The 23,266-nt window shown below is 43.4% G+C and overlaps 1 protein-coding gene across 1 annotated transcript in view; it reads right to left on the minus strand.

Annotated features, from left to right (window-relative positions):
* LOC126168024 (protein Tob1-like) overlaps positions 1-22,556 on the minus strand; it is a 152,888-nt gene extending 130,332 nt beyond the window's left edge. Inside the window, exon 1 of the mRNA XM_049920524.1 lies at positions 22,423-22,556. The gene's annotated coding sequence lies outside the window, so the exon portion shown is untranslated. The remainder of the gene's footprint in view (positions 1-22,422) is intronic.
* Between the last annotated feature and the right edge of the window lie 710 nt (positions 22,557-23,266).

Genomic DNA, 23,266 nt, shown 5'->3' on the forward strand with positions numbered 1-23,266 from the left:
CAACCCGTAGAATTTGCCGTAGTGTTGCGAATAGATTATGATATGATAGGTTTAAATGTGACAGGACAAAATACACTTCTAGTTTACGATGCAAACATTCAGAGTGTGGTGAGGGTTAAATTGACTAGTATACAACGGGGTTATTTGGTGACCGTATTAGCGCCTGCTTCATTTTCGATACTGGACTGTGTCGTTACACTAAGACATGTTTCATGAAAATTCATCAAATTGCCGTGAGTGTACTACATGCATTTTCGATACTGGACTGTGTCGTTACACTAAGACATGTTTCATGAAAATTCATCAAATTGCCGTGAGTGTACTACATGCAACGCGCTCTTGAATCGGTGTGATGTGTTTCCACCCCCCCCTCCCGCCCAATTCCACGCATTCTGCTCCACGCTCCTTATTAAATGCTTACACACAAATACTTGACAAATAAAACTAAATTACTAAGAAACTACATGCAACTACAAAAGTGTTCTCACACTCCGAAGGGGAACGTCGTACGCGAGGAGTGACGCAGAAGAATTGAAACTAATAGTGCAGACTTCTACATGCGCTAAATATATTCAGTTAATATGGTTCAAATGGCTCTAAGCACTATGAGAGTTAACATCTGAGGTCATCAGTCCCCTAGACTTAGAACTACTTAAACCTAACTAACCTAAGGACAGCACACACATCCATGCCCGAGGTAGGATTCGAACCTGCGACCGTAGCAGCAGTGCGGTTCCGGATGAAGCGCCTAGAACAGCTCGTCCACAGCGGCCGGCTGCAGTTAATAGAGATCGCTTTGTTAGCAGGAACAGCTTGAGTCTCTGTTCGCACCGTTCTCCGCTCAAAACATTTCTGTGCGTCGTTTTCCTTGCCGTTTCGCAGGAGTCCTGCTGTTTTCGACTTCCGACATTTCCAGGACGTGTCTGCTGTAAATTGCTCATCCTCAGTAAGTGAAATGTTCTATTTGGAGGACAGACGTCACAATGTAAGGACATGGTATGGTGTTCAGACAAAGAGACGAACAAATACAAAGCGGCAAATAATTTCTTAGTAATTTAGTTTTATTTGTCAAGTATTTGTGTGTAAGCATTTAATAAGGAGCGTGGAGCAGAATGCGTGGAATTGGGAGGGGGGCGGGGGTGGAAACACATCACACCGATTCAAGAGCGCGTCGAAATATAACTTCCCCGCATTTGGAGCGTTCCAGGTAATTCTTCTAGCACGGCGACGCTTGGCCCAAAAATACATTCGCGGCCCTTTGGGCGAACTTTCTGGGAATCTTGCAGATCGGGGATGAGTCACCGCTGGTCGGATAATTTTTAGCGTCCGGCGGTGACCCTGACGGTCTGACGTTTACTGGTTGCGCCTCACGCACGCTGCGTTTACCGAACGCGTGGAAATAGAACGCGTGTATAATGCACCCGCAGGACGCTTCCGCGGAACCGAACCCTGCGCAGTCTAGCAGCACTGGCTAAAGCCGCCTTCCCGCATATCGCAATGCCTGTGGTGTCATCACTCTATACTGCCATCTGCAACTGCTCTGTATGCAGACGATTAATTAATGGGAATGTTCGAAGAAATAGCAAATCGCTAACTAATAACAAGATACCGCCGTAAGGGGTATATTCGCAGATATGCGATTCATTCGACATATTTTTGACTCTTAGAACCCGTTACGGTGTACTGGGACTATTTAACAGAAATGAGAGTAACATCAAACATGGCAGAATGAATCTTAATAAGACTTTTGCATGTCCATCCTTTTAGCAGGACGTCTCTGGGACGACGGCCGTTTACTATCGTGACAAAAAATAAAAACACCTACAGCCGTCCTTATGATTTTATTTTATTTTGTCGCTACCAGTTTCGACGCTTAATTGTGTCATCTTCAGGCTGTTTTGATGCGGTACAGGTTGATACGATCCCCATGCATAACCCATCAGTCGCCAGCGTTACTTAATTCGCAGATAATATGTCAGCACTCCAACCATCCATGCAGTATAGTCCATAATCGGCATGTCAGTCAGGCAAAATCACCGTGAGCATGGTTGTAGTGCTGACACATTGGCAATAAGTTCAGTGGACAAGAACGGAGGATTTTAACCTCTATAACGAGTGTGCGACATGAACCCGACTAACTTATCAGTTATTACCACACGAATCTCGTGCGATCCATCATGGTAAGCAGCTCCTACAGTAACCTGATGATCACGGGGAGAATACCTCCGCAGTATGCTCGATAGTGTGCTGATCTAGGTTGTGGGAATACTAAAGTAATGTTAGCGTCTACCTGTATGTGAGAAGATGAGCAGTACCACAGAATACACGTATAATAGCCCTGTAAATACTGGCCGTAGTCTGCATTCGGGGGATAATTACGGTTGCGTGTCAAAAGTAATGTCTTCGAATGTTTCATTGAAAAATCTTGAAGCTTTTAAACTAAAACATGCGTTATTAACATTCTACATCTTTATTCTTCATCTGTCTACATTTGCAGTCCTTTTCATTCAGAGGACCCCGAATTTTAGCGTGTAACATGGCGGTGTGTAACGTAACTATGGCGATGCGAGAGAAACAGCGGGCTGTAAACGAGTTTAGAATTCAAAGAGTTCGTCCGCACACGGAGCACCGCCCCCGTCAACATGACAACGGCAGTCCACACACGAGAGCTGTGACGTCTGCAACAATCCGACGCCTTGCGATCTCTAACACTGATCACACTCCGCACGCTCCCGACTTGGCCCCATCCGATTTTCGTCTATTTCCAAAGCTTAAAGAACACCTTCGAGAACATCACTTTGGTAGTGATTAAGCAGTGCAAGCAGAGTTGAGGTTATGGCTCTGTCAACGAAGCCAAACATTCTACAGTGACGGTATCAACAAATTGGTCTCTCGTTCGGAGAAATGTATTCGTCGCCAGGGTGACTACGTCGAGATATAAATATGTAGATGCAAAGAATGAAGACGTAGAATGTTTACGTTTGTTTTATTTAAAAAGATGTAAGAGTTTCCACACAAAAATTTCGGAGGCATTTCTTTTCAGCAAGCCCTCGTAAATGTATGTCGTAATGAATTTTGCTAATTATTGTGCCACTGACAATAGATGGAGCACTGGCTCATATTGGCCAAGGTGAAGCAAGCCACCGCTTCTGGAATCTGTAACATTATGTGATTGCCTTATCATTTTAAATCATTCACTGATCGAGCAGTCGCTCGGCAACAGCTACAGTTAGCAAATAATGTTGCGAGAATGTAAAAGGTGAACGACCTGTGACGTAACTTGTTTATTGTCGAAGCGCCGTCAGAGATGCAGTGAGTTGTTGACTTTGAATACCGCGGCGCGAAAAACGGACAGAAGAAGAACACTTTTAAACATTTTTTTTATGTACGAGATATTCTCGATGAACAGTTACTCATTTCTCTCTTGTCTCTTGTAACTTGTGTCGGACGCGAATGTCTTGCCGCCGTATTATTATCGTTAAAAATAATATTGTTTTAGTGTAAAGTAAATGTGTAATACTAAAAGTGCCTAGCAGTAGATTTATTGTGCGACGTGTATGTGAAAACGTCAAAGGAATTATTTTTATTACGAGAAGAGAAGTACCAGTCAAAACGGCATCCATGTTAAATCTTTCATTGCAGTGTAAGTTCATCTATTAATTGCCATAAATTCAGATTTAAATGGAATTGGTGCATGGACTATTTATTTAATATAGAATCTATGTCTCACTCCTTCATGAAGTTATTTAATTTTCTTTATGTTTCTGCCAAATAGAGAGTTCACAGTCACGAATTCTTTCATCGAAATCGGACGGAAGTTGTATGCGGCGAAATATTTTCTCCGCGCCATATTCTACTTGTAAATGCATGATAAACTACGGTCCCTTAGGAAATTCATGTTGAGCTATCCAAAAATAATTATATTTTGAACAGGCATTTACTCTCCTCTGCAATGCAACTTCCGACTGATCAGACGATCCAATAAGAAACAGCCGCACACGGTCGGTGTTCGCAAATATATTTCCACCGCTGATTATAGCTATATGTTTACAGCACAAAAGTAAACATATTGTTATAATTAGCGACTACGAACGGGGACATTTATAACTGTATGTTTATGTCTACACATTACGTAAACATATCCTTATAAATCTGGCCGAAGCTATTTAGTGAAACTTCCAGAATGTGATCAGAATGAGCGAATGGGGTGCTGTTACAGATATTATCTTCCCCGCGTTCACGTTCAAGATGAGTCTGTCACGAAGATGCCCTGTACGTGTGACAGGCGTAATAGGGTTGCGCTGCCACAGTCGCCGCGCTTAGTGCTCAACTCTGGCCTATAGTGGTCGTGTTTGCCGAATTACGCCAACGGCGGTCTTATCTGTTGGGCGCAGGGAAGGGAGATAGCGCCGCACACGACACCAGTCGGCAAGCGCTGCGGGCCAGCCGGCGCTCGGCGACGTCGCCGTACGTGTTCGCGGATCCAGTTATATAGGTATACAGAGTTTTGAGCCAATCGGTATAAACGGCAATGTCAAAACTTGTTAGCGCACCCTTCATGACCGGGGTACCAAATGGCAAAATCCAACAAGATAATGCAAGACAGCACTCTGCACTTCACACTACAAATGCCTTACGGAATGTACTGCCCTGGCCTGTCCCCTGATTTTTCACTCACCTAGCGTGTCTAGGGTGCGATTGGAAGACGTAACTTTCATACGAGCCTCGAGTCGTCAGTCTTCGTGAACTGACGTAACGTAGGACGTAATGAATTTTACTAATTATTGTGCCACTGACAATAGATGGAGCACTGGCTCATATTGGCCAAGGTGAAGGAAGCCACCGCTTCTGGAATCCGACCGAAGCTACTTGGTGAAACTTCCAGAATGTGATCAGAATGAGCGAATGGGATGCTGTTACAGATATTATCTTCCCGGCGTTCACGTTCAAGATGAGTCTGTCACGAAGATGCCGTGTCATCACAAACCATTAGTATCCACCGTAAAATAAATACAAGAGTGCAAAAGTCCTCGTGGGAATGATACCTCGTATAGAAATCGGTGTTGGTTATCGGTTTCAAATTGATTCAAAGTTGGGAGATCGTACTGGTGTTTACTGTGTAATACTTTCCATTCCCGTAAGTCAGTGTTATGTGATTACGGTCATAATAACATCGCCTCCAAACGAAAACAAGAAGTGTACAGTCTGTTAAGTAAACGAGTGGTCGGCATTACACACAGATGGTAAAAGATACTATGTTCTTTCACAACCCATCAGAGGGAACCTTTACTCTTCATGCAATGTCCACAAAACTTCAGTCTACTTTGAATTCTTGATGAGATACACAAGAAGAGATATGAGTGCAACTTACGGGACGCCTTTATCAAAGATGTTTGATACCGACTGCCAAATTCTGGTTCAACGACAAAAATGAAGACAGGATGCCGCAGGGGCTTTGCGGCGACTCGAAAAGAGAGAAAGGTGTGCAGGAACTGGACTGGCGGTGACAGTCGTCTGACGTTAATCCTATTGAAAATGTATGTCTTGTACCAAAAAGAAGTTGCAAGGAAGAAAGATCTTCACTTTGAAACAGCTGTCAACGCAGAATCGACGCTTTTGGAGGTCTCCTCCAGGGGAATACGCGGGAAACTTGCTTCAAGCATGCCTCTGAGATGCCAAGCAATAGTCGACGCTGCGGGTGACGGGACGTATAATTAATTGCAATTGCAGTTTCTTTTGTTCATATATGATGTATGTAGTTATAGTTTGTTGTCAAATACATTTTTCTACTGATTTACCCGACCACGATTTCACTAAACAGACTGTAAATACTCAATATTGCTCGCCACAAATGTTGCTGCACCACTTGCGTACAGTTCCTTAAGGCGATCACTTCACAGAAAAACTGGGGCGATTCCTTATACAGGACACAGATGTTCCCTCTTTCATCCTTGTAGCCATGAATTAGAACTCTGTCGACAATAGCTCGGACGTTGGCTCTTTGTTTTGCTTTCAAAGAATTCTGTCCACGTATCTTGCACGCAGAACAATAAAGAGTCATCCCGCTGGAATCGTCCAGCCAATAGAGTAGAGTTGCAAATATTGTTCTTGGCCTAAAGAAAGCATTGAATAGACGCCACAATCTGGAATACTAAAGCGTATACGCGATGTGTAAACGTAAGGATCGTGCCGATATGTGGGGCGCCGCAGCTGTTGCCTAGTGAGACGTTCGTGCACGCAGGCAGACGCCATCTCCATACACGTGTATACCTGCGACGTCAGGCGAGGCTCGTCGGCTGCCATAAAGCCGTGTATGACCAATAAAAGTCGCCATGAAATTAAGACACGGCAGACAACCGATACAAATGTCACCATTAAGCGTGGCCACGCACGCAGGGGCAACTTAACAGTGTACGAGCTAACATCACGCTTTGGCGCAATAAACACGCAGACATCCCCACTGACCTTCCTTCGCCTTTCTGTTCTCAACAGTTTGCCTCACAATTACGCCTCACCAGTTGCTAGCACTCGAATTCTTCACTTTCCTGAGATATTCTGCTGTCTCGCTAACTCGCTCTTAGCGTCCATGAGATCCCAACCGGCGAAGAAAGCGATGCCGAGGTTGATGACGTGTTCCTTGACTTGCGGAAGGCATTCTGTACAGTTCCACACTGGCGTTTGCTGAACGATTTACCAGCTGGTAGAGTATGGTAAAACATCTGAAATTTGTAAGTAGGCTGTTTAGTTTCTTATATTGGTAACGCCGCCGCCACGTAGCGCTCTCTGTATGAAAATCACTGGCTGTGCTGTGTGCAGTCTGTGGCTAGTTTGCATTGTTGTCTGCCATTGTAGTGTTGGGCAGCTAGACGTGAACAGCGCGTAGCGTTGCGCAGTTGGAGGTGAGCCGCCAGCAGTGGTGGATGTGGGGAGAAAAATGGCGGAGTTTTGAAATTTGTAAAAATGGATGTCATGAACTGCTGTATATATTATGACTTTTGATGACTATTAACGTAAATACATTGTTTGTTCTCTATTAAAATCTTTCATTTGCTAACTATGCCTACTAGTAGTTAGTGCCTTCCGTAGTTTGAATCTGTTATTTAGCTGGCAGTAGTGGCGCTCGCTGTATTGCTGTAGCTTAAGTAACGAAGATTTTTGTGAGGTAAGTGATTTGTGAAAGGTATAGGTTAATGTTAGTCAGGGCCATTCTTTTGTAGGGATATTTTTGAAAGTCAGATTGCGTTGCGCTAAAAAATATTGTGTGTCAGTTTAAGCACAGTTATGTATAAGTTTTCAAAGGGGACGTTTCAAATTGGTTTCAAAACTTCCTGGCAGACAGAAACCGTTCATCACGGGGCGAAATCGACAGATGTAAAGGTAATTTCAGCTTACTCCAGTGTTCTAGTGCCATTGCTTTTTGCAATATACGTAAACGATTTGGTGTATAACGTCGGAAATTACGTGAAGCTGTTAGAGGACGTTGTTATTGTTTATAGTAAGACTCTAGCGCCAGAGGACTGCAGTGAAATCCGAGAACACCCGTAGAAGACGACGATTTGTGCAGTGACTGTCAGTTGACTCTGGACGTAAATAAAAGTAACGTATTTAACATAAGTAAGTGAAGACACCTGCTGTTCGCTTACGCCATTGGCGACAAAAAACTGGAAATACGAGGTGCGGCAATAAAGTTATGAGACTGATGTGAAAAAAAATGTTTCTTGCCGTTTTAGCCAAGTTTCGTGTTGTACCCTTCAAAGTAGTTCCCTTCTGATTGCACACGCTTTTTTCAGCACTTCTGGCATTGATGGTAACATTTCTGGAACTTATCTTCCGTAATATCCTCCAAGACCCTCGTCACAGCTTTTTGGACATCTTGTGTTGTTTGAAAGTGGTGTCCCTTGACCGCCGTTTTGACTCTTGGAAATAGGAAAAAGTCGCATGGAGCGATATCTGGTGAATAAGGTGACTGTGGTAGTACTGAAATTTGTTTTGGGGTTAAAAATTGCTGTACTGACAGAGCAGTATAGGATGGCGCATTATCGTAATGCAGAATCCAATTATCAGCAATCTTGGCACGGACACGGAGAAGTCTTTTATGAAGTCTTCCTAAAATTTCTTTGTAGTAATATTGGTTAACTGTTTGTCCAGGAGGCACCCACTGTTTAAGAACAATTCCCTTGGAATCAAAGAAGCACGCAAGCATGCATTCCACTTTTGACTTTGACATGCGAGCTTTTTTTGGTCTGGGTGATTCCTACCAACTGCAGCGGCAGAGGCTACAAGAGACGCCTTGTGTATCACGGCGACGATTGCTATTGAAATTCCGTGAGCGCACGTTCTAAGAAGAGCCGGGCAGCATATTACTCCCTCACTTGCGGCTAGTCAAATGACCAAGACGAAGTCAGAGAAATAAGAGACGATACGGCGGTGTACCGACAGTCTTTTTCTCTCATTGGCGAACGGGGAAGTTATAGTGAGGCCAGGAGCTCCTTTCGTCACACACCGTAAAGTTGCTTGCGTAGTGTAAATCTAGACGTAAGGTATTTAACTTTAATCAGTTCATTCTCACACTGTAAACTCACATAGTAAACTGGCAACTGTCGAGATTTGGTTTCAGTATCTTCGCAAAGGCAAATGGAAAAAAAAACTGTTCAGTGCATGTTATTTTCTATACGTATCTCGCCAATTAAGCAGAGCAGAAGACGATTGGATGAGTTCATCGATGTACCGATATATGTTATTTATTTCTCAACTCGCTTGACTGAAGGCTGGTATACCACCGTGTACACGAGGCGACCTGCGCATGCGCTGTTGCAGCCGGACGTCGTCCCCATTTTGCTATCGTCTTGCTGTATTTTTTCCCCGTTGTGGCATATTTGGAACAACGACAGCAGGCTGCAGTTCACCCTGGCACTGCATATCACCGCGACACGTTACGCAACACCTGCCATTTGTCGTGGAGCGCTTGTTTGCCGGAAAAGCACTTCCTTTCACTGTATTACCGTCGGGGAAAGCACCGCCCGTCACGAGTGGGAGGCAAATATTGCATGGATTTAGAACCCTGGTGACACGTAGTGAAGCAGATGACAGTGAATCCAATACGGGAGAAATTTTATCGACTTGTTCCTGAAATAAAAAGTTACAGTCTCACGGCTCGGCGTGTGATGGGTGTCGTCACAATGCGCCATACGTCTTAGAACTTTTCGTGTTTTTAAAACAGATAGTATGAAATTTGAGTAGTAAGAGTTTCGACCTAGTCTGTACTAGCAGCAACTGGTCGTCCGCACAGGTAATGAGGCGCTGCCGTCGTGTGTTGGAACAAATGGCACAGTAGCGGAGCAAAGTGGTGCGGGGAACGGTGGTCCAAGTGTAAAGATTAGTTACAGTTAGTGACGAATTGGCAGAATCCATTCCCCAGAAGAGAACACTTTGACAATAAACATTAAGAAAAACAGGTGACAAGAAGGAAAAGGGATGCTGTAATTATGTTTTAAATGATCTGAAAAGAAAAGATTTGACGAAACAATTCCTAGTGTGGCTACGAAGTCTTTCGCGACGTATTTCTTGAATAATAATCTCTCGGTGTACAGAGACAACGGCTATGCGCTTAGCAACATCTGGAAGAGTGCACTGGATAAAGAAAAATCGCAGAGGAAAACTTCCCGCACTTTACCTCCTGATTCAAGGGATGGCGCTGCAAGCACCGCGGGATAGAAACTACATCTATGGGAGTAGAGGGCACCACTTCATTACACGCCATTTCGCTGTTGCTATGACGTATTCCACCCAATCAGAGGCCGTCCTTTGCATATGAAAGTGGGAGCTTCGCTAGTGCACGACAGTCAGTTTTAGCCCTGATGACGACCATGGAGGTAGTGGTCGAAAGCTTGGAGTTTTATCCTGAATTGACGCGGCATGTACACCGAGAGGTTTTTATTCAATTCCTAGTGTGGTGTTAAGCCAATAATAAGCGGTTGCACGATGTTGCTGATATCCTGATACCGAAATTTAGTACGACAAGGATTGGGATTGGTATGGAAGACATGTGCGACTCATGACGAAATTAATTATTAAAATGTGGTTATGTTCACCACTGAGTCTGTCTGAAGTAGACTACTGGGACTAGTGGATTCATGTCACACCATGAGTGATTTTTGTGCAATATGCGTGGCTGGAGGGATGAGAATTTTGCACGAGTAGTTCAGGTTGACATTACATTTGCCTGTCTTACTTAAATAACAATTAATTGCATCACTTGAACCGTGACCCACTTATCTTCCGGGATATGCAAGTAAAGTTCTGAAGTGATAAGTATTACGTCTGCAAGGGACTAGGAGTAGCAAACAAAATAGCACGTATGACGCCAACATCAGACAGACGTCAGCTCAGGGATTGGTACGAGTAAGTACTGCTTCCAAGCAGCTCTCTGCGAGGCGTGACTGTCAGGGAAATCCCAGGGGTAAAGTTCCAGGGCAGTATACGACTGAAAAAGCAGGTAGATCGTAACCAGCGCGAAGTCCAGGGAGTGTACCCAGTAGAGAAATCTTCTGTCCAGTTTCACCTACATCTGCATGTCCACAGTTATACTTAACGGTGTGTGGCGGAGAGTACGTCCGGCACCAATCTTCTTTCATGTGCTTAGGTGCCATAAAAGCAAATCACTAAAAATTTTCGAAATATTTTTGGTACATTGTGAGATTCAGATGAATGAAGAAGGAGGAATCAGGAATTGTCGGATATAATGCGACAACATAAAATTTTCCAGAAAGGACTGTAATGTGTGACAGAACACCTACGAGTCAAGTATGTGCCCAGAGAAAAAAAAAGTCTGTTTCGCAGACTACAGGAGCAAAGCACGGATGGACAAAGACCTACAACAGCTTGGGATCAATGGTAATGGAAGGAAAAAGCCAGACAGTTACTAGAGGGAGGTTCTAAGGTCTCTATAGTGGAGGAAAACGGAGATTAATGTGCCGTCGACGTTTAGGTCATCAGAGACTGAGCACAAGCCCGTGTCGGGGAAGTATGGCGATAAAATTTGCCTTGTCCTTTTCAAAAGAACCTTCGAAACAACTTAAGGAAACCACGGAAAATCTAAATCAAGACAGAGGGACAGGAATTTGAACTGGTGTCCCCACCCGCTCCTCCGCCAAATGCGAAGCCATTGTGTCACCACTACGCCATCTCGCTGTTTTCAATGTCAATGAACACCTTGAAGTGAATAAGTGTAGTCGAGAGATATCTTCCTCTTAAATGCGCAGTTTTTTTCCCTTGAGGAGATAATGTTTGTAGTACTGTATAATTAGCCAGATAACTGTTTGCACTACAAGGACAAAATGGCTCAAATGGCTCTGAGCACTATGGGACTTAACATCTGAGGTCGTCAGTCCCCTAGAACTTAGAACTACTTAAACCTAACTAACCTAAGGACATCACACACATCCATGCCCGAGGCAGGATTCGAAACTGCGACCGTAGCGGTCGCGCGGTTCCAGACTGAAGCGCCTAGAACCGCTCAGCCACACCGGCCGGCATTACAAGGACAGAACTCGACAAGAGCGCAAACGCTTTGCGAATTCTAGACGTTTATGGAGCTGGCTCGTGGAATTTCAATGAGGCAAGTGCGATTTTCTCACGCAGTCTGGATGATGTGCGATAACGGACATTTGGAAGATTAACGCAAGCATTGCCGTGACGTGTTATCGGTTATCGCCAACCTGGCCACAGATATCGACCGACGTCCTGTCTCGTACAGGTTAGGTCAGCCGCTTGCCAGCGTTGCAAAATGTTCTGCCAGGATACCTGACGATACTCGCCGGCGCTACAAAAATAGGGAAGATGAAGATTTAACGCCACACTCACATCTCTGGAGATGGAACACCAACTCGATTGTTGAAGGACGCACGTGCCCTATTTTATAAGCCATCTGGACACTTTGCGGAAATGATTTCAGAAAGTCATGAGAGATGGATGTCTCTGGGACTGGAAGTAAATTTGAACTGAGCTCTTCATCAGTACGAAACCATTGTATGTGAGCATCTCGCTCGCTGCAGTAATAGCGTCAGCATCTGTACACCAAAACGCCTGTTACGTTCATGACGTCGGGAAAGCATGCTTTTCGTGTGTGGAATACTCCAGAGCAAGCTTTTAGTGACATTGTTTTGCCTATCCGTTCCATCAGATGACAAGTAGACCTGCAAATAAGTGATCGTTCAGGGACGTTCCAAAGTTGTTGGCTAGTCAAAAATGGCTCAGTTTCAAAGAAGATGACGACTTGGGACGACCGCTCGAAAGATATTCTTCAAGCCTTCAAAAATAGTTTGTGGTTGCGTGATGCCTATCGCGTATGGCAGGAAGAAACGGGAGAGGAAGCATACAACAGGCTACAGGGACTTTTCATCATGATAGTGCGTCTGTCTACACGGTATGGGAAGCGCTCAGAGACAGGACAAAAAAAATGGCTCTGAGCACTATGGGACTTAACTTCTGAGGTCATCAGTCCCCTAGAACATAGAACTGTTTAAACCTAACTAACCTAAGGACATCACACACATCCATGCCCGAGGCAGGATTAGAATCTGCGACCGTAGCGGTCGCGCGGTTCCAGACTGTAGCGCCTAGAACCGCTCGGCCACTCCGGCCGGCTGAGACAGGACAACTTTTGATCAAACGAGGACAGGGAGACTAGGGTCTAAAGTCATTTTAATGACGAAGTCGTTACAGACGCAGTAAAATCTCGGATTGGAGAAGGATGGAGAAGAAAGTCGACCGTGTTCTTTGCAAAGAAATCAACCGAGCATTTGCCTTAAGACATTTAGGCAGCTACGGAGAAACTAAATCTGTCTGGGGTTGATGCAGCTATGGGCCCCGTTTAAAGACCGTAATATTTCTTGTGAACTTCAAATGCTGTTTCTACGTTCGGCATACCTTCTGTTACCAACATTAAGAAGGGAACCGCGACTGAAGGACACAAAGCAGCAATTCCCGGCCTAATCACTGGCACGCCATACAAGGACCTGTTCACCAAGTCACTTGACAAAAGTGCTTCCAGGAAGAGGTCGCTGGATTTTTTCGGGGTGGGAGATGTGGTAGGGGGCAGGGCTGAGCAGACTAAAGGCCTTCATGAAAGGAAAATTCAGTCCGCGGAACGATCGGATTTGTGATGAGACTCATCTGCCTCCTATCAGCTCCCATTCTGAACAGCGATAATGACCTGGATATCAACGATGGGGTTACATCAGACTTGAGCGATGGAACCTGCATCTTTAGTGATGAAAATGTCTCTGAAGATACTCGCGGAGAAATGCGGTTAAATGTGTTTAGTGCCAAATGTGGGTACACTTAGATTCCCCCGTGGCTGAGAGGGCCATTCACGTTTACGATTTCTGTAAATAAATTTTGATTTGATATTTATTTAAAATATTAAACATGGAAGTGGCGGTCTACCATTCTGTAGTCGCTCATCTAGTTTTATTATCAATTTTAAAGATTTTTTATGGCGTTTATGTGAGGGCACAAATTTTTATCCCATTTTTACCTTATTTTATGAGGTTTTTGTGAATATTCGTTCCCGAATAGAAATAATAATAGTTTTCCCTTTTGTCAGTTAGTGAAATTGTTATAGCTGTTAATGATATCCGAAAATTTACAACTTTTCCAAAAGAACGCTTAAGTGATAAATAAAAGAATGTACCCTCTGTAAGAGACTTCACTAATATTTTCAGAATTATTGAGCATGATTTTTTAGTGGCCCTTAGTGAGTGACAATGATAGAAAAGCCGAGGGGCTTCCAACAACAACAGCATTCTCCTCTGTAGAACATTTATTATTACAGCTGCGTTATGGAAACGTTGATCCGCTTGAAGCAAATGAGAACGAAGTAATAATTTCTACGAAGCTTAGGATAATCACTGCTGAGTTTCAGGAATAGCTAAACATCTTCGCTTTGGGCACAGTTTTCACGAACAAGTGCTGCCTTAGATTTAAGTTTATTTGAAGTTTCCAGCGATTGTTCTGTTTTAAATGTAATCTGCGAATGTTGTCAAGGAGCAAAGTTTTTCGAAGGAGTAGGAGTTGTTCTGTGACCGAAGTTAACGTACAAACAATGAGATGGAAAGGGCAAATAAACGGCATGTTTTGCTGTATTCATCCTTTTTTTTTAGAATCTTTTGGTGTAGCAAAGAGACTACACGGAATTAGCCCGTCCTACGCTACGCGTGTAGGTATATTTAAACACGTATGGAGGTCAAGGCAGGCATGGAGATAAGACGTACCACTAACCCACAACAACAAGAAAATATCTTCGGTGTATCTGTCTCTGACGTAGGTATTCAGTGCAATGCAATAATTTCTTAGTTAATCAGCGAATGGCAGGAGCTCCCAGCACGACGACCTCTATAGGAGTGATGCATAACCCACTAATGCGCAGGCGCGCAACACGAAAACTGCGACGACTCGGGAAGCACAATTCAGCCGCATGAACTGAGAGCTATAATCGATCGCCTTCCATTGAGAGCGCGTCTGGTTACACACAAAATTTTTTCTACGTCAGTATCTCAGAACTTGCCGACCGGGAACTGCGTCAGGAGCAGTATTCGTGACACAGGAAAAGCCTATTTGGGTTACTGCTTTCATTCATTTCCGTATGCCTTAACAAGTGCAATGAGATCAACGAACTTTACAAGAGCAGAAAATCAGATCTACGCCAAATTTTACAGAGCGAACTACACAAGATGTCTTCACTACAGAGTTACATAAAATGTTTGTGCCGCGTGCACACGTATCGAGTCACATTTTATGGCGGGAAGAAGCGTGGTTATAATAGCGTGCCATAAAACAAACTCGAGTTTGCTTCGGAAGTTTTTCAAGAATAGAAGTTTCTAAAAGTATGGCACAGGCAACGATCTGAATCGCATTTTTATGGAGGCGGATACTTGGCCATCTCTGGTAGTGAGCGTTAGGAGCATGAGCCATAAATGACAAGAAGATATCACATCTTCTTGCACTGTCTGCTTTTCGAAGTATTGTACAGCTAGGTACTGCACGCATGTAAGCTGCGTCGATATGGAAGCTCTCGTAATTGCCGGCCGTCTGTATGGCATTACTCCTGTTTTAAAAATGCTCTGTAAGGAATGGGGTACGTAGATGTAGTTTATTCCTTCGCTTTCGCAGTCACAGAACTGGCGCCCATAACTAGCGCGCAACTGACTGACAGGAAATTATAATATAAAAACTAATAGTATGTTTTCCAAAAGTGAAATAAAACTTTCATACGAATAAAACCATCGTGAATGTAGCTACTTCTGAAATAAATGAAAAGAGTGACTTCTCATGCTTCAAGTTGATGCCTTGAGGATAGCTATAACCACATCACAATAAAGTACAATTAAATTTTATGTTACTTACGTATCTTTGGTTCAAATATCACGTAAGCTGATAAATTTTTTTTTGAAAGACATCATGTTTAAGCCAGTGACTGTTAAACATTTTATTTCCACTACTGCACTTTCGGCCTTAGGCCATTATCAAGTGCAGATGTTTTGGCTTTGAGCCATGTCAACTTTATACACGCTGACGAATTTATATGTCGTGTATGAAGTTAACATGGCTTAAAGCCAAAATATCTGCACTTCATAATGGCCTAATGCAGAAATTGCGGTCCGCAGCTCGTGGTCGTGCGGTAGCGTTCTCGCTTCCCACGCCCGGGTTCTCGGGTTCGATTCCCGGCGGGGTCATGGATTTTCCCTGCCTCGTGATGACTGGGTGTTGTGTGATGTCCTTAGGTTAGTTAGGTTTAAGTAGTTCTAAGTTCTAGGGGACTGATGACCATAGATGTTAAGTCTCATAGTGCTCAGAGCCATCTTGAACCGAAATTGCAATAGTGGAAATGAAAAGTTTAACAGTCACTGGCGTGAACATGATGTCTTTCAAAAAATTTTACATGGCTATGAATCTCAGTTATGAAAAGTTGATAAAAAATAATATATTAGATAACAAGTTTTAAAACGTACGTCCAGTTTGATTCACTCCCATGTAAAATGGCCATACGATCGAAACTGTAATCATGTTGGTCGAAATTAAACAGTCAAAGACGAAAATACTGCTCTCGAAAAAATAGAGTCATCGCAATATTTCCGGGAGATGTCACAATAAGAGACTGTCAGAAGAACCCAAAATATAATAAATGGAATAAATTTACAAAGGTATTTTCACGAGGTAACATCGTAAAAGCAGGCAACTCACAAGTTTAAATGGATCCCTTGAATGTGGAAAACGAAGCAAAAAGTGTTGGAAAATTATATAGTAACAACATTTTTCGGGGTATGCATTTTCACCATATTTCCATGCTGTACGGCACATGTAGAGACTAGTGATGCATGCTTACACTCGTAAGAAGAAACAAGTACAAAGAGAATCTTTTGGTATAAATAAAGGAAAAGGCATGCAGCTAGGAGCTGTGCAACTGTTGAAAAATGAAAAGAAAATACACAATTTACAGTCTGATAGTTTCGGAGCTCTTTATTCCGTTTCTGCCACCAACTTGATATCTATATATTGTGCAAGTCAAAATTGGAAATCCGTTTATGCTTACTTAGACCCAAGAAAGAGTGAATGCTACTGGAACTGTGTGCTGAAACTAAAGCAATCTTATGAAAATGAGTCAAACAGCTACTGAAAGACATAAGACTGTAACAAAATATAGGAAGATCAGCAGAGGATGGACGGTATGTCCAGACAGTAAATAAACGCAACACATTGCGGATAAATTGACGAAAAAACTCGTTACTATTCGTTTACACTTTTGGCTATAGATCACTGGAAACGGTAAAAACCATAATAGACGTAGGAATAACTGCTTGGAACGATTTAAAGTGGAATGACAACACCAAAGTAGCTGTAAGAAGGCTGTGAATCAGTAGAAGAACAGTGAGGAAATGTAACTCATCCAGGAAAGAAGAGGCTGGTCAGTCTTGAAGCCTTAGCAAACAGAATAATACTATTCGATGCCACACGGGATTTGTTTTTACGGGCGGAGTTAATTGTACTTTAATAGTGGCTCTGAGCACTATGGGACTTAACTTCTGAGGTCATCAGTCCCCTAGAACTTAGAACTACTTAAACCTAACTAACCTAAGGACATCACACACATCCATGCCCGAGGCAGGATTCGAACCTGCGACCGTAGCGGTCGCGCGGTTCCGGACTGTAGCGCCTAGAACCGCTCGGTCGTACTTTAACAGTGATACCCAGCAATGTTTACTGATGAATAGGTGGCCGATATACACTTCGTATACTGGTTGACTAAATGCAATGGCCGACCGTGGTGGCCACGCGGTTCTAGGCGCTGCAGTCCGGAACCGCGTGACTGCCACGGTCGCAGGTTCGAATCCTGCCTCGGGCATGGATGTGTGTGATGTCCTTAGGTTAGTTAGGTTTAAGTAGTTCTAAGTTCTAGGGGACTGATGACCACAGATGTTAAGTCCCATAGTGCTCAGAGCCATTTGAACCATTTTAAATGCAATGGAACAGTGGTGCGACGTCGCCTTGCTGACCTGTTCCCCCAGCGACAGCACACACTACGTTTCAATTACTCTGTTTTTTTGTGTTGTACGTTTGATAATTGGCTTTTGCACTGCTCTGAAGGTATTTCTAAGGGAACAAACTCTACAAATTATAATTATATTATTACTCCTTAATGAGACACCGGAGACCACGGGTTCCTTATGCAAAAAAAAAAAAAAAAAAAAAAAAAAAAAAGCAGTCCGTCTTCAGGCCACAAGTGGCCCATCGGGACCGTCCTCAGCTGAGGATGCGGATAGGAGGGGCGTGTGGTCAGCACACCGCTATCCCAGTCGTTATGATTATGACAAAATACTTACAGTATATTGAGTATAGCACGACATGTGTAACAAGCGTACACTGTAAATAATTTTGGGTGGATATAATTGGAAATTTTGAAAGAAGAATGTATTCTAGTCACGAAGGTTGGTAGATATAGCCAGCTACGAAGTTGTACGGCAGCTGTTGTTATTGCGTAAGCTGGCAATGGAGCTACGTTCCGCTCGGGATGGTCACCATTGCGGAACTCGGAAAGTGGTTAGCGCATCCGTCACTTTCTCACGGCCTCTGCGGCAAAAGAGAGTAACTTGCCGATCGTGATCGTGATCGGGGGGGAATCCGACGCGTGACCTCTGTTGCGGAGGATCAGTGCAACGCGGGTGAGCCTAGATGACAGGGGCCGGTTGCGTCATTTCTTACATACGCGTCTCATCGCGCGCCGACGTGGCCATCCCAACAGATTAGTGGGCTGGCGCAAGCGACCTGTCCGCCTGTTTTGTATTTGACAAGTCATCGCTTGCATCGCAGTCATCTTATTTGTGAGCAGAAAAGCTGACACCGGAAACGAAAACAAACCTTGCACCAGAGCTCTGCAGTGGGTGACACAGAGACCCTATTTATGAGTTCAACGTCTCACTCATTATGGAGCATGCCGACTCAGTTTTTCAAGCACGCAAATTGAAAGCTACAATACATAAAATGGATATCAAACGCAATCGTTGCGGCCCAAGTGTCCGCTGATAGTGTGTTCGTAGCTTGTGCGGCAATTTAAGAAATGAGAAAATTTCCCTGCAAGAGTGTATACAAAAAACAATGTTGCACACTAGGGATAAATCGAACGAAGTTGCGCTGTTGTTAACAGATTGTTCATGAATTAGGGATTCGGTATTCCGAGCTTTCTCTAAATTAGTTTAGGCAAATGCGGTGGTGGTCCCTTTCATAATACCACGGGCGACTAAATGTGTAGCGATAAATATGTAAATTTCCGCATATATGAATCATGATTCTTGATCTTAACCAGTAACGTCCGTATTACTGTGATCCACGTATGTATAGAGCTACTGTTACTATTCGTACTAACTGGTTGGCGTGGGTGTCAACATGTGCGCAAACAGTACTGGGTATACTTGCGTAAATGCTATAAACTTATCTAAGTCAGTTCTGCGAAAAGATTTCCTTTGGACGAATCAGTGTATAGTAAATCTACCACGAAAAATTCGAAATATTTGAATTACAATCACGTCATTAGTCATTAACGACCTAAAGCAGAATTAGAAAACGCTGGAAACGTCGTGTTTGTCACGTATTATTTGGCACTGAACCAGCCTAAATTTAAAGGTATCTTTATAATCGGATGCTAATTTTTGTTTACATATGTTACTTTCACGTCACACTGGATTGAAATTTCTCCAGAATAACGCTAAAAGTTTGTTAGAATAATACTAACAGGGTTTCGAAATAAAGGAATGGAAGTCAGTAAGAAACATTCTTCGTTAATGTTGATTTAAATAATCTCCTGATTCAAAACATCCTTGAAAAATATTTTCACGGCGCAAAATAAATACTATTTATACCATATGGATGCCTATCTCCAATCAGCTGTGTTTATTGCATTCCAGCTTAATTGCAATCGATTTGCAAACCACAAAGCACTCCCTTGACACACAAAATACGGGAATCGATGTGTAGTACTTTCGTAAATGTGTAAACTGAACATGAAGCTGTTCTTCTAGCCAGCAAAAAATGTGAATACACTTTAACTAACTGAATCAACTAATTTTTTTCCCAGGCGTAATGTCATTTTGAAGTCAAGGGACGTGATTTAGGATATTTAGCGCGGCAGTGCAGCAGTTTCTACCGGTTGCTTCCTAAAAGCATTCTCCGATGTGTCTCGCGTAATTCCGACACACACTGGGAATTCAATGTTATTTTTAGAGTTTTGCATCTCCTCATAAGAGCTGCTTTCTGTTATAACGACCTCGATGGTTTCACGAAAATAACATATTGCTGAGGTCGATTACTGGTAACTTTGTTTGTCAAAAGTGAATTGGTTGTGTCCCTAATTCAGGCTGCTAGTCGTAGCACGAAATGCGAACTAACAGGCAGTACAAATTAAAACTATCGGGGAAAATACTAAATTTCCAGTTTAAATACACTCGTGTCATCTATCGTTAATGTCCCTAGTGCAGAATCACAAAAAGGGGAAGAAATCGCCATAGTTACTACATTTGATTTCGCACTGAAGCAGAATTCATTTAAATACGTCTCCTTCTATTCACAACCTAATTAAAAAAACTGGACTGTTACTGTGCCATGACGCTACATTGGCATTTCACCAAATTAATTCAAAACTGTTGCTATTCATACATCAATACGACTCCGAAATTCAGAAATTGTAACCAGCAAGATGTATCGCATCTCAAGTTTTAGTTAAGGGCGTAACGCGTCTTCTGATTTGAGATATTTTTACGTCAATAATTTTCAAGTTGATGCTGTCCAATAGTCCGTGATAATCTTGCCTAATTCTACGTTGTGGGACGTGGCTTAAGAGACTGAATGAATATGCTGAAGAACGGAGTAAAGAAATATTTCCTACCTGCTGCTTACTAGCAGTACTTATTGATTTGTTTCGAATTATGTTGTCCCACATTACAGCATATCGACGAACCACACCGAAGTGCTTTATTTCGCAATTCTCCGTTCCTTTTAATTCTCTGCATCTCTTCGCAAAAGCATTTTTCACTTACAGAGACCGTGATGTTGCTATAGGACAACATGTTACCGTAGTTAATGGTCAGTAACTTTATTCGAGGTTGCGCCTACTACCCAGTCTGCTTCTCCTAAGCAGGAAATGCGACCAGGCGGCTGTGCTGTACCGTGCTCACGGACTGCAGTGGCGTTTTAAAAGTCGAAGGTGAGTGCGAGTTTGCAGCCAGCCTCGACTGTGACCTTCCTGATTCGTTAACAGCCGTGTCGCACTGCGGTGCTTCTGCCGCCAGCTGACCTTGAGAATGCCAGGAAGCTCCGAGTACATTTCTGATCGAAGCTGCAGCTACAGAGCAGCAGACGGTGTTTTTTCCCGAACAGCGCTGCAACTGTGTAGTTACAGGGATGTAGTACTGTCGCCTGCACCGTGTATGGGAATGTTCGGTACTTAAGGACTATTACCATATGTCAACTACGTTTCTTCAAATTTTTCGTAAAATGTGACTACAGGATCTCTAACGAATGGTATCATAACCAACTGCGGCGGAAGTGACGAAACGTTCTAACCAGCGCCACTTATTAGTTGCAATTAATGAAGCACGTCTCGACAGGCATACATCTCAAGTAATTCTGTGGGACGGAACTTACACGTGTAAGAAGTGATCTAAAGACCGAAACATCAGCAGTTATATTTTCTCAGTAGCTTGCTGCCATACGTGAAGTATGCTTCTCAGGCTGCAGCGTATTTGAAATTTTCGTTCACATTTTTATTATTTCCATATGTGGAGTATGTTTCTATAGATGTACATAACATGTGACTGCAGTTATTCAATAGGATACTATTTAAGTCGTTGCAGGAAACTGATGAACATATCTAACTACTGACATTTATTAGTTTTTATAATTAAAGTACGGCTCAACAGGTATGCATATTCTGTAATTCTATAGAACGGAATTGAGAGATGAATGGTCGGAACACGGCTAGGTATTCGATTACTGTAGATTGTTTCCATATGTCTATTGCTACAGACTGTATGGCCGTATCTTAAGTATCTCTATACACATGTAGTTATAGTACCGTTACAGGAATACTCTGGCATTGAACTGAAACGCATTTAGGAAGAAGTGACCTAATAGTCTTCAGCCACTGTTTGGCGCATATGGATGGCTGGAATAAGTGAAGTTTGTTTCTACTGAAGCAAACTACACTATGGCATAGAACTGACGCTAATTCATGGACAAGTCACCCAAACTTCTGATTACCAGCACTTATTCCTTCATGTGTGTATATCGACATTCACAGGTATGGGTTTCGTATTGTTGCATAAACTGCACGGGCTAAAATGAGGAACTATTACAGGGATAATGAACTACAGATATGGGCATCATCACTTGTTTGTTCACATATGGTTGGTGGCCGTTTGTGAAGCATGTCTCTACAAATAAAATATCACGTAAATGCGAAAGTTGTATGGCATGCAGCTGAAACTTTTTCTTAGACAAGAGATTCGTATGTGTAATCAACAATCCTTATTCGTTCAGGCCTAGATTTTGGGCATTAGAGAAGTACGGTTGTGCAGACGTGCACGAATCCTACAGAAAAAATTCCGGGGGTCTTATCATCGGCACACACTGTAGCACCAGTTTTCTCGTAGCTCAACCTACTATAGATTGCATTTCTAAGTCTTGTAGTGCGAAGTATCTTATGTAGTTCCGCCAAGTTATACGCAGTATGTTTTTCACGAAGAAATGTTGCTATAACGCACAGAGCTCTCCGCCTACGCTCGGAACGTAATTTGAATACGGTATCAGTTTCACACTAAAAATATCCCTTCGGCACACACGAGGCACGCTGGACTAGCTGATTCGAGTACTCACCTCGTCTCGAACAGCCTTCCTCTTCGCCGCTCGCAGCGCTTCGAGAACTGCTCAAGCCGACGACGACGGTGAAGTATAAAAGTAGAAAAGTATAAAAAAAAGGAAGATAAGCGCTTCCACGCGTTGGCGGCGGTCGACCTGCGACTGTAGCGGCGCGGCGCGCGACGCCCGCTTTTATCAACTAGCGGCGCGACGGTGGCGCCGCGGCGGCAGGCCGGCCAACCGCCGTCCTAGTATCGAGCCACGCGGGCGCGCGCCCGGCAGAGCGGCTTGCGGGGCAGCCGCGATCATTACGGCCGGGCCGCGCTGCTCCTAGTCGCTCTGCCGGGCCAACTCCGAAAAGCGCCGCCGTGCCCTGTCTGCTGCAGCCGCGTGACAGCGAAAGTGGGCTGGGCCGTCGCCTGCGTTCCCTGTCTGTACGCACTCATTCACCCGCTAAGACCAACTACTTGAGAGATTGCCTTTGGAGGCCCTAACATATGGTACAATCAGCTGGCGACGACATTCTCCCTTGCCGACCAGTATAGCTACTAAAACTGCAACGCCAAGACGGATAGCTAATAACAAAATATTACTTATTGTGCTATAGCTACTAAAACTGCAACGCCAAGACGGATAGCTAATAACAAAATATTACTTATTATGCTATGGTAGTGAAATGTACGCTACTGGCCATTAAAATTGCTACACCACGAAGATGACGTGCTACAGACGCAAAATTTAACCGACAGGAAGAATATGCTTTGATATGCTAATGATTAGATTTTCAGATCATTCACACAAGGTTGGCGCCGGTGGTGACACCTACAACGTGCTGACATGAGGAAAGTTTCCAAGCGATTTC

The sequence above is a fragment of the Schistocerca cancellata genome, chromosome 1 (assembly GCF_023864275.1).
Source record: "Schistocerca cancellata isolate TAMUIC-IGC-003103 chromosome 1, iqSchCanc2.1, whole genome shotgun sequence".
NCBI classification, from domain to species: domain Eukaryota; kingdom Metazoa; phylum Arthropoda; class Insecta; order Orthoptera; family Acrididae; genus Schistocerca; species Schistocerca cancellata.